The sequence below is a fragment of the Helianthus annuus genome, chromosome 8, assembly GCF_002127325.2.
Source record: "Helianthus annuus cultivar XRQ/B chromosome 8, HanXRQr2.0-SUNRISE, whole genome shotgun sequence".
NCBI classification, from domain to species: Eukaryota; Viridiplantae; Streptophyta; class Magnoliopsida; order Asterales; family Asteraceae; genus Helianthus; species Helianthus annuus.
Genome location: NC_035440.2, coordinates 81,743,628 through 81,755,575, shown reverse-complemented (window position 1 = coordinate 81,755,575; position 11,948 = coordinate 81,743,628). Strand labels below are relative to the sequence as shown.

Genomic DNA, 11,948 nt, shown 5'->3' with positions numbered 1-11,948 from the left:
GACCCGACTGTTCACGGTCCGTAACCGATACCTGCAATCCTATATAAACACGACCAACACTTCTAAATCATTCCTTCCTTCCATTTCCGATCAAACTGAGACAACCGGAACTCGATTCGTTTCGTTCTCCTCGCCGGAATCATTTCTTCGCCGGAGTTCAGCACAACCGCCGGGAACCACCATCGCCGTCTGCCACCTCCGGTGACCCCGTCCGGTAATCCGTTTCGTTTCCCGCTTTCTTTTTATAAATGATTACAGTTCCGTTTTCTTTTTATAATTTCAGTTTTATTATTATTATTATTATTATTATTATTATTATTATTATTATTATTATTATTATTATTATTATTATTATTATTATTATTATTATTACTTGTTAGTATTATTATTATTAATATTAATATTATATTTAATAACAGATTTATTAAATCTGAAATTTATTAACCAAAACTATTATTTCTGTTAATTAGAATTTTTACAAAGCAGATTTATTTATAAATTTTCAGATTTATTTATATAATTATTATTAATTAATTGAAACAGAATTAGTATTATTTTTAATAGAATTATTAATATGTTTTAAATCTGAAATTTTATGAACAGGATTCTTTTTATAAAATCAGAATTTACATTTTTAAAATCAGAATTATTTTATTAAATCAGAATTATTATATAATAAATAGACTTACTATTTATTTAGATTAGAATTGTTATTTTATATATATATATATAATCATATTTATTATTTTAAATCAGAATTATTAATCTATATTATTAATATTAATCAGAATTATTATTTATATAAAATCCAGAATTTTAGTAATATTATTTATAATATATTGGGTAAAATCAATAATATTATTATAATAATATATAAAAATCAGTATTTATTTTACTCACTTATTTATAAATAAATTGTCATATATTTCATTAAATACAAAATATGAGACATATGATTGTTATTTTAGAAATGTCAATATTATTTTATAAATGCCTTGTTATTTAAATAAACTCTAAATTCCCAATATTTAACAAATCCTCAAAATTAATAGGGTAAATCTCTTGTGCACATTCTCTTGGGCAATCTCTTGATTCTTAATCTTTCCAAGAAAAACGCAACGCAACCTAAGGTGAGTATACTTGACCCATTTTCTATTTTACACTTTTGGGTGTAGTATGCATTTCTATATCAAACACACTATGTTAAACATTTTTGCACTATCAATCCACATTTCATGTGAATCTACTTGACTCATGTTAATCATGTTATGCTACTGTTAAACATTTATGACTGTGTGTTCATTAACTTTGCAAGCCTCCCCTAACAATGGCAGCGATGTAGGTTGAGAAACGCCCCTCCCATAATATTATGGGTATTGTTAGGTTTATTCTATGTTACTCATGTTACCACCCTTCTAGGGTTAGGCTATGTTAATTGCGTTAAACTTTGGTTTGAACACATAGATTTCATCGTTACGAGTATAACTGTTAATATGAAATCATATAGTCACGTGGATTTGAGCATGTTAATCTATTTCAAACATATTATACTATTACCAAACTTGTATACTCGCCAACATGTTTTGTTGATTATATTTTAATGCATACTGCAGGATGAGGATTCAAGAGTTGAAGAATTGATTAGGATGGCTTAGAAACCCACATTACAATAAACTATGTTTGATGTTTGTTATTTCCCTTTTATGACATTTTGTATGAAACTTAGAAATTTTAATAAATGAAATTTAATTATATTGTCACATGTAGTGTTATGATGTCTTTGAACAGTTTGTACGTCTCATCCCGATGTTTCCGCCATCGGTTGGGGTGTGACAGATTGGTATCAGAGCCATAACTATAGGGAATTAGGTAGGATTGCCTTACTTTTGCCTAGTCTATAGTAGGAGTACTCTGATACCAGTTTGGTATCAGAGCCATAACTATAGGGTATTAGGAATGCCTTGTTTTGCCTAGTCTATAGTTTAGGAGCTTTCTCATTTATTTGCTGTTTAAGACAATATTCCCTTCTCTCTTCCTTGCTTCCCTCTATTCTTTTGGACTTCTAATATACCAGCCTTTCCTAAGGCTAACACAATACACACATGGAAGCTTTGAAGACACTCTTACAACACAATCGAAAAGATTCATCAAGATAGGGGTGATTCCCACACTTGGTGATGATTTTCACTCAGTTATACTTTGATTTTTGCACGAAATCTACCCTCAAGTTAGGAGTGATATCCAAACCTTGATGGGAGTTTCCATTTCATATTCTAGTGGACCCTCATCTTTGGATGAGTACCAACCACATCAGGGTACGATGTTATCAAGTTAGAGGTGAAACTCGCATCTTGGTAACTAGTCCCATTCCTTGATTTTCGATCTCGCCAAAGTTTCGATTTTCCCAATCGATTAAGGACGTGTAGTAACTGGAAGGACAAATATCGTTAGTCGCTCCTCGATGAGAGTATTTGTCTATTAGGCCAAAGCACGTCTCCTTAATTCGAAAAGGATTTCGATTCACTTTGGAATAGTCTTATGTTACGTTCCGTGACAATACATATTTTTATGATAAATCTCTTTTTATGTTATCTCAATTATCATGTGATTTACATTTGAGCGTTATCTTCATTTCAAGTTTGGAAACACGAATCACGTTATTATCGCAATCTAAAACAATTAATAATTACTCCATCGTGAACAAACTAAATTTATCTTGCTTTCATTATACATGATATTCTATGTGTAACATCATGTTATTCTATGTGCAATGCTATGTTATTCTATATGAAACTATTTGACAATTTATGCGAAAAACAATGTGCTATGTGATGCATACATGAAATCATTTTTTTCCTAAACAAAAACATTATGATCAAGTCTCATCTATTCTCTCTTTTGAATCTTTAGATGTTATTTTTTTCAAAAGTCTTTCTCTTAGATTTCGAGGACGAAATCTTCTAAAGTAGGGGAGACTGTGACACCTCGTATTTTCGATCTTTCCATTTTTGGCAAGTCTACTTGTACTTTCTATTTTTGTAAGTTGTACCTTTATGGTATTTGATTCTATTCCAAAATTGTACTCGAGACTTGAAATCATAATGAAAATGCATGATTTTATCCATATTTGTGTTTGAATGCTATGTATCGTTGAAACAATTGATAACATGTTGAAACTATGTTAAGCACGTAAAAACAGTGAAATATCATCTTAATCTCAGCTCTCAAATTCATCATTGCCAAGAGATTACCCTAAACCGTACGAAAATTGGGAATTTATACGTTAATTCGGTGAAAATATCAAAATTTGGGTTAAAATGATTTTTATATTATTTTATTAATATTTTAAATAAGTAAATTAATAATTAAAATTAATAAATAAGTATTTAAAAATAAATTTTTATTGATTTTTGAGTATTTTGGTTAGTTAAACTAACTCCGTTAGTGAAAACCCAGTTAAATCAGCTAACTGGGTTAATTTTATCAAAGGGCAGCACTAACTGAGTTAGAAAACTCAGTTAGTGACTAACCCAGTTAGTCATGTTAACTGTTTATAAAAAAAAGGGGTTAAACCCCAAAGAAACGCGTGGAACCGGATCGAACTCGAGACCTTTTGCTTAACAACCAACAAACTAACCACTCGGCCGGACATACCACATCCGGCATGTCTTGGAATCGTATTTCATTTAACATGACATTGAATGCTGAATTAAAAGATAACCGCCAAAGACTGTTCGTCTTCTCCGGTTGAGAATTGATCGGACCCGACTGTTCACGGTCCGTAACCGATACCTGCAATCCTATATAAACACGACCAACACTTCTAAATCATTCCTTCCTTCCATTTCCGATCAAACTGAGACAACCGGAACTCGATTCGTTTCGTTCTCCTCGCCGGAATCATTTCTTCGCCGGAGTTCAGCACAACCGTCGGGAACCACCATCGCCGTCTGCCACCTCCGGTGACCCCGTCCGGTAATCCGTTTCGTTTCCCGCTTTCTTTTTATAAATGATTACAGTTCCGTTTTCTTTTTATAATTTCAGTTTTATTATTATTATTATTATTATTATTATTATTATTATTATTATTATTATTATTATTATTATTATTATTATTATTATTATTATTATTATTACTTGTTAGTATTATTATTATTAATATTAATATTATATTTAATAACAGATTTATTAAATCTGAAATTTATTAACCAAAACTATTATTTCTGTTAATTAGAATTTTTACAAAGCAGATTTATTTATAAATTTTCAGATTTATTTATATAATTATTATTAATTAATTGAAACAGAATTAGTATTATTTTTAACAGAATTATTATTATTAATATGTTTTAAATCTGAAATTTTATGAACAGGATTCTTTTTATAAAATCAGAATTTACATTTTTAAAATCAGAATTATTTTATTAAATCAGAATTATTATATAATAAATAGACTTACTATTTATTTAGATTAGAATTGTTATTTTATATATATATATATATATAATCATATTTATTATTTTAAATCAGAATTATTAATCTATATTATTAATATTAATCAGAATTATTATTTATATAAAATCCAGAATTTTAGTAATAGTATTTATAATATATTGGGTAAAATCAATAATATTATTATAATAATATATAAAAATCAGTATTTATTTTACTCACTTATTTATAAATAAATTGTCATATATTTCATTAAATACAAAATATGAGACATATGATTGTTATTTTAGAAATGTCAATATTATTTTATAAATGCCTTGTTATTTAAATAAACTCTAAATTCCCAATATTTAACAAATCCTCAAAATTAATAGGGTAAATCTCTTGTGCACATTCTCTTGGGCAATCTCTTGATTCTTAATCTTTCCAAGAAAAACGCAACGCAACCTAAGGTGAGTATACTTGACCCATTTTCTATTTTACACTTTTGGGTGTAGTATGCATTTCTATATCAAACACACTATGTTAAACATTTTTGCACTATCAATCCACATTTCATGTGAATCTATTTGACTCATGTTAATCATGTTATGCTACTGTTAAACATTTATGACTGTGTGTTCATTAACTTTGCAAGCCTCCCCTAACAATGGCAGCGATGTAGGTTGAGAAACGCCCCTCCCATAATATTATGGGTATTGTTAGGTTTATTCTATGTTACTCATGTTACCACCCTTCTAGGGTTAGGCTATGTTAATTGCGTTAAACTTTGGTTTGAACACATAGATTTCATCGTTACGAGTATAACTGTTAATATGAAATCATATAGTCACGTGGATTTGAGCATGTTAATCTATTTCAAACATATTATACTATTACCAAACTTGTATACTCACCAACATGTTTTGTTGATTATATTTTAATGCATACTGCAGGATGAGGATTCAAGAGTTGAAGAATTGATTAGGATGGCTTAGAAACCCACATTACAATAAACTATGTTTGATGTTTGTTATTTCCCTTTTATGACATTTTGTATGAAACTTAGAAATTTTAATAAATGAAATTTAATTATATTGTCACATGTAGTGTTATGATGTCTTTGAACAGTTTGTACGTCTCATCCCGATGTTTCCGCCATCGGTTGGGGTGTGACATGGTGGCTTTTTGCCCACCGGGCAACAAGTGCTGCAGTTTCCCCTCCTTTAGGGCTCGCTCAATCTCCAGTCGGAGACTGATGCAGTTGTTTGTTGTGTGGCCCGAGTCCTTGTGATACTCACAATAGAGAGTGAGATATTGATTTTTTTTGGACTTTATTGGTTGGGCCGGTCGCAGGTACTACGCGTCCGTAAGAAGGACTTCGCTTGGCGACCTAGTGATCTCAGTCCAGTTGCGGCCCCGAGATTCTTTCTTTGACGCCCGGTTATCCCATTGGGCGTTAATTGTTGCCCTTGCGTCAAACTGGTTGGTACGCGGGAAATAAGGTTTGGAATCGCTGCCGCGATTCCCTGTATCCCGGTTGCGCTTATTGTTGCTCTTGGGCTCGTAGCGGGAGGCTTGGCCTTCCGCTTGGGGCTGTGCCTTTGCGAGGTGCGGTTTAAGGGACCGCTGTGTCTGGGCGTATGTCTTGACCGCAACCATGACATCCTCCCATTTCTTCGGCAAGCCATCTTTGTCGGAGATAGTCATAACCATCTGTTCATCTCTGACGGCTTTGATGAAGTGGTTACGTGCCATTTGGTCGGCCACGTCACCTATCTCCAGGCATTCTTTATTGTATCGGACGACGAATGCTTCGAGAGATTCGTCGTCCCTGCGCCAGATATTCATGACGTCCATTGAATCACGTTCATGACGTCGCTGCTGGCTGAAATGTGCGAGGAACTTTGCATGTAATTCCTCAAATGAGGCCAGTGATCCTACTGGCAAAGAATCGAACCAAGCCCTGGCCAGACCCGTCAGGGTCTGGGGGAAAAATGACACCAGGTGGGCTCATCCCACCTGCCGTTGCACCCTGCGCCCATGAAAATGTTCATGTGATCGTCCGGGTCGGACGAACCGTTGTATTTCCCAATGTTGAATGGGAATTTTGTGGTGGTGACATGGGCGTGTGCGATTCTTGGTGCGAATTTAGAGTTTTCGGCCGCGGCTCTTGGCCTGTAGAGTTGGTTCTCTGGGTCAAAAGATCAGTCTGTTTTGTCAAAAGATCAGTCTGTTTTGTCAAAAGATCAACCAAGGTCATTAAATTGGACTTGGTAGATTAATTGAGTAATCAGGGTCATTAACTTGGACCTGAATACTTGAGTAGATTTCTAGAACTGATAGATTGTATGATTTTGTGAAAAGATAAGTTTGTAATGATTGATGTTTGAGACACAGGTTTTGGACCTCATCATTCCCACGGGAGCTAATTGTCAAAGCTTGAACCAGATCAAGACCTCAGATTCTAGCATATTGAGAGGGGGAGTCTGTGACAGGAGGAGTCTGGATCAACAAGTCAAAGGGGAGTCTGAAGATGGAGCCAGGACAAGATCCTAAACCTGTGAAGATAGAGTTTTTACGAAGAATAGACAGAGTTGGAGAAAAGACCAAGACTGAAGACTCGGAGCCGAAGACTTCGTCAACATCCAAGGGGGAGTCTGTTGGTGCACGGAATGTCTGTTGACTACGTTTGTATCAAGTCTTAGGTCAAAATAGGTTAGTTTGGAGCTTGATAGTCAAAATTAGGGTTTAATACTGAGATTTCGCTTATGTGTACATAAGTTAGAAGGGATTTCGCTTTTAGGTCATAGGGTTTCGCTCTTAGGGTCTTTAGGTGATTTAGCTTATGTGTCACGTGGGATTTCGCTCATATGTCATGTTATAAGAGCGAAATCAGCTGATCTATATATACCCCATGTGTGATTTCATTTGTAACTTAGAGCGAAATCAGGTCATGCTTGTGGTAACGAAACTCTGTCAAAATCAATTCAGAAAGCATCAATAGAGAAGGAATTAAAGAGGAAAAGCTGTTGTTACTTTGTGTACATTGATTCCGCCTTTATACGCAAAGATGAACTGCCTTAACTGACTTTTCAGGGTCATAAAACGGTCCAACAAGTGGTATCAGAGCTCAGGACGAGGAGCTCATACTACTACAGCTTGATTCTACCAGATTCTCTTACTTCTACTCACTTCTTCTCTTATTTTTCTGATTTGAACTAGTTCCTACGGTTGAAATGGCCTGAAATTCGAGTATAACGTGTAAAACATAGTAATAACAAACCCTAGAAAGAATCAGGTTAAAATACGGCTTAAAAATGGTAAAAATCAGCTAAAAACCTAATTTCGCTTTTACGGCATCGAAGGGGTTTCGCTTTTAAGGACCTGATTTCGCTTTTAGATACACCATAATTTCGCTGATAGGGACAAGTTGCTGATTTCGCTTATCTGTCATAGTGCTATTTCGCTTATCAGTCACAATAACTGATTTCGCTTATCTGTCATAGTGCTATTTCACTTATCAGTCACAATAACTGATTTCGCTTATTTGTCATAGTGTTATTTCGCTTATCAGTCACAATAACTGATTTCGCTTATCTGTCAAAGTCTGATTTCACTTATCAGTCATTACAACTGATTTCGCTCTTGTGTCACTGTTTTTCAAAATTTTGAAAATTTTTCTAAGTGTTTGCTGATTTTGCAGGTACATTCAAGATGGATGATATTTTCTTGAACCCGTTTAGCGACATGTACGCATTCTCTGGAAATTCTGGAAATGATGATACTTCGTCTAGCAATGCGAATGAGAACCCGCCAAATGCGAAGAAAAAGTTAACGGAAGCTTGGGAATCTGAAAGTGCCTTTGGAACCTTCAATAAACCTCCAAAGCTAATGGCTATCGAGGAATATAGTCGGTGGTCAAGAAAGTTTGAAGATTGGTTGATGGCATTTGCATTTCCCAGCTGGAAGAGTCTAAAAACGGTTATCACAATGGAAACAAAAATGGTGAAACTTTAACATCAGCTAAGGAGATTGAATCATTTCTGGCTGAGCAGGAATGTGTGGCATTGTTATTTCAGTCCGTCCGGGAGGACATAATCTCATTGATTGATTATTCAAATGCAAAAGATCTCTGGAAAAAGTTAGAAAAGAAATGTATAGGTAGTGAAGAAATCAAGAAAAACAAAATGAAACTACTTAGGAAAGAGTTTGATATGTTTGGGTGTTTAAAGAATGAATCAGTTTCAAAAATGATCGAGAGGTTTGGACACGTGAAGCTGGAACTAGCTAGACATGGTATTAAGTATCCTGAAGATGAGCTAGTAGACAAATTGTTTGATTCATTGCCAGACGAAATGGATTGGCGATATTACGCGCTGATGCTGAAAAATACTATCAAAGAGCCAGAAGTGTTGACTGTAGATTTGCTGATTGAGAAACTCGAGAGTCACGAGCTGGAACTAAAGAAGACATTCAAAGTCAATCACTCATCTTATCAACAGAATTTGGATTTGTAATATCCAAAGAGCATGATGCCAAAAGCAAGTTCTCCCAAAACTGCGTTTTCTGCTGAGAATGTGTCCACAACTAGCAAAGAAAGTCAAAGCAGTCAAAGCAGTGGAAATCACAGTGGTTATCACAGTGGATCTTCATCATCTGCAAGTCATTCTGATGCAAAGAATCGTTTTCAATGCAACATCGCAATAGACTTAAAGAATGCTCAGAATTTTGACGAGGAGTCTGCTAAACAACAGATGATTTTCCTAGCATCTGTGTTAGAGTCGTATGAAGGGTTAGTAGCAGGGAAGATAGGCAACACCAACCTGACGAAAGAGGACTATGATCAAATAGATCCTGAAGAAATGGAATTGATCGATATACGGTGGTGCATGGCCAGTGCTGTTCGTCGAGCACAGCATTTCATGGAAATTACCGGCAGAAAGTCAATTGGTGGACCATCTACCAAGTTGGGTTTCGACAAGTCCAAGGTGACGTGCTTCAAGTGTAAGCAGAAAGGTCACTTCAAGCGAGAATGCAGAAACGCATATGCTGATGAGTCAGAGAACCCGTTCAGAGAGGATTACTACAAGAAGGCAATTTATCACCAGAATAAATCTGAGCCGCCTAGATTGAAGCAGGTTGAAGACAACAGAGAGAAATCTAGAGCTCTTGCGGTGATTTAGGATGATGAGGGGTATGATTGGAGTGAAGAGGTTCTACCAGAGGAAGATGCGATGGGTTATGCGTTTAGGGCGAAAAACGAACCTATTCCTTGGAAAGATAACCGAACTGAAGAGGAGAAGTATAAATACAGAAAAATGTTGGCTGAAAACAGAATAATTAGAATACCTGGTATCTATTTGGAAGCGAAGAGAGCGAGAAGATGGGATCCGGACAGAGAGTGTTATCTTGATCAAGATGGAAATATTGCGGTCGATGACAAAACTCTTGATCTGGAAGCCATAATCAAGGAGTTCAAAGATGAGGATGATTATGTAACGCCCTAAAACGCTTTAACCTAAGATTCGCAGCGGACACTACATAACTAGAAATTTCCTTCATGATATTCTTTCTTTCATTTAAATACATTAATCTCTTTTATAATTTAATGCAAAAACTAACATACATGACTCAATTAAGTGACTACGTATACACCCACATACAATCCGTGTCTTGACTCGATCTTCAACCGCGTACGCTTCTAGATGAAACATCCAAACATGTATAGCCTGCAGTCACCACATTCAAACACATTATTAGCAACCGGTGACATAATACAAAAATCTTAGCACAAGCATAATAGCGCGTCAACATTTCATGCTTTTTCTTATACTAGCCCCTTCATCCATCCACTCGATTACTCGCATCAGATTGTGGAGTCAACCTTCACATCCTTTGTTACCATGCCTATACTACACATTAATTCTCAAGAGAAAAACGATTAGTACATTAGCTTCCATTTACATGATCATGTCCTCAAATATACATAACTCATCTTATTCATTCAAGCATAATTTCATTATGTAAGTTCCCTTTCTTACCCAAACCAAATCGAATCTTTTTCTTAACCACTTCTAACCCATTCCATTAAAACTTAACTTACTACTTGCATCAATCCATATCTTCTTACATTGCATTCAACAATAATCACATATCATAAATACATTAACAACTAAAGAGTAAGTTCGGAGTGCACTTACCTTGCGCGTCCGTATTCTCGTTCGCTTACTTGATTGAGTCCTCTTAGCCCGTTAGCCTTCAAAGCTCCCATCCATCTTGACATGATTCCTATACACTCATGTCATTACATTCACATTCTTATTAGCATATATGCTCATACATATGAACAACCATATCAAATTCACATCTAACATACGACCCACTTGAAACATACTCCACATCATTAATTCATTTAAACAAGCATAAGGTATACTCGACATCATCCCTAGATAATCTTCACATGAATTATATCTATTTACCCATTACTTGCATACAATTTCACTTGTTATTGTCTTTTAGACATTTCATCAAACACTTGGCGTGCGTACTACTTCCTAAGCATAATGTACAAGTATTTCATGTTCTTCTTCCTAGTTATCTCTTCCATTCATCAATACAAGTAAACATCATACAATTATATACCATACTCAATCTATATGCATGTACACATCACATACTACACATTTTCACAATCAATTTCATACCCTTTCATGAATTAGACATAAACCCACTTAGCTAGGTGTAGTAAATCATCAAAATACTCAATTTATAGCAATTTACTCAAAATCTTCACTTAGGGTTCGTTCCTAAGCAAGCATACATTGTAAATTTGGCCATAACCTAAACAATTCATACATAAATCACTACTTGTGATGTTCATCAAGATTTTTCAACTTCACTAAACATCAAAATTCAACATACCTTATGATCCCCTAACTTGGGTGATCGTTAATTCATGTTCCTTCTTGAATTTGAGCCTCGATTCATGCTTCAATTGGTTGATATATGATGAACTAGGGTTTGGCTCTCTAGAGCCTTCCCTGATCACGTACAGAACACACACGAAAATGTGTGTGTGTGTGTGTTATTTTCATTTAATATAACAACTTTCAAGTTAGCCCACTTTGGTCCCTCATGTTTCGTTTAAATCAAATAAGGCTACAACTCTTCGCTTACTACTAACGAGACCAATACTCAACTAGGTTAATTATTCCTAGCTAATCCTCATTTTTCAGGTTAACTTTTCTCATTAACGGTACGTTACCCATTTCTTAATAGTAACCGGGTCTAAATTACCAAACCCCTTTTTGGGGTGTTACAGATTATTGGCAGAATAAATGGTAGGGAACTGGAGACGAGAAAGAGAAAGAAGAGAAAGAGAAGAAGGAGAAAGAAGAGAAAGAGAAGTCAAAGAAAATTGATATTGGGGTTATTGACACAACGCAGGAGTTGACTGCTGAAAACCTGGGAAAATGGCTGACAAAGTGCTGGCTGCTAAGGCACTTGAGGTAGAC

The 11,948-nt window shown here is 35.0% G+C and overlaps 1 long non-coding RNA gene across 1 annotated transcript; it reads right to left on the bottom strand.

The window, feature by feature from the left end:
- Positions 1-9,976: 9,976 nt before the first annotated feature.
- On the bottom strand, positions 9,977-11,510 carry LOC110871246. The gene is made up of 3 exons (XR_002553584.2): positions 11,356-11,510; positions 10,635-10,722; positions 9,977-10,163 (listed from the first exon to the last, which is right to left on the bottom strand). It is a non-coding gene; the product is annotated as an uncharacterized LOC110871246 (long non-coding RNA).
- Between the last annotated feature and the right edge of the window lie 438 nt (positions 11,511-11,948).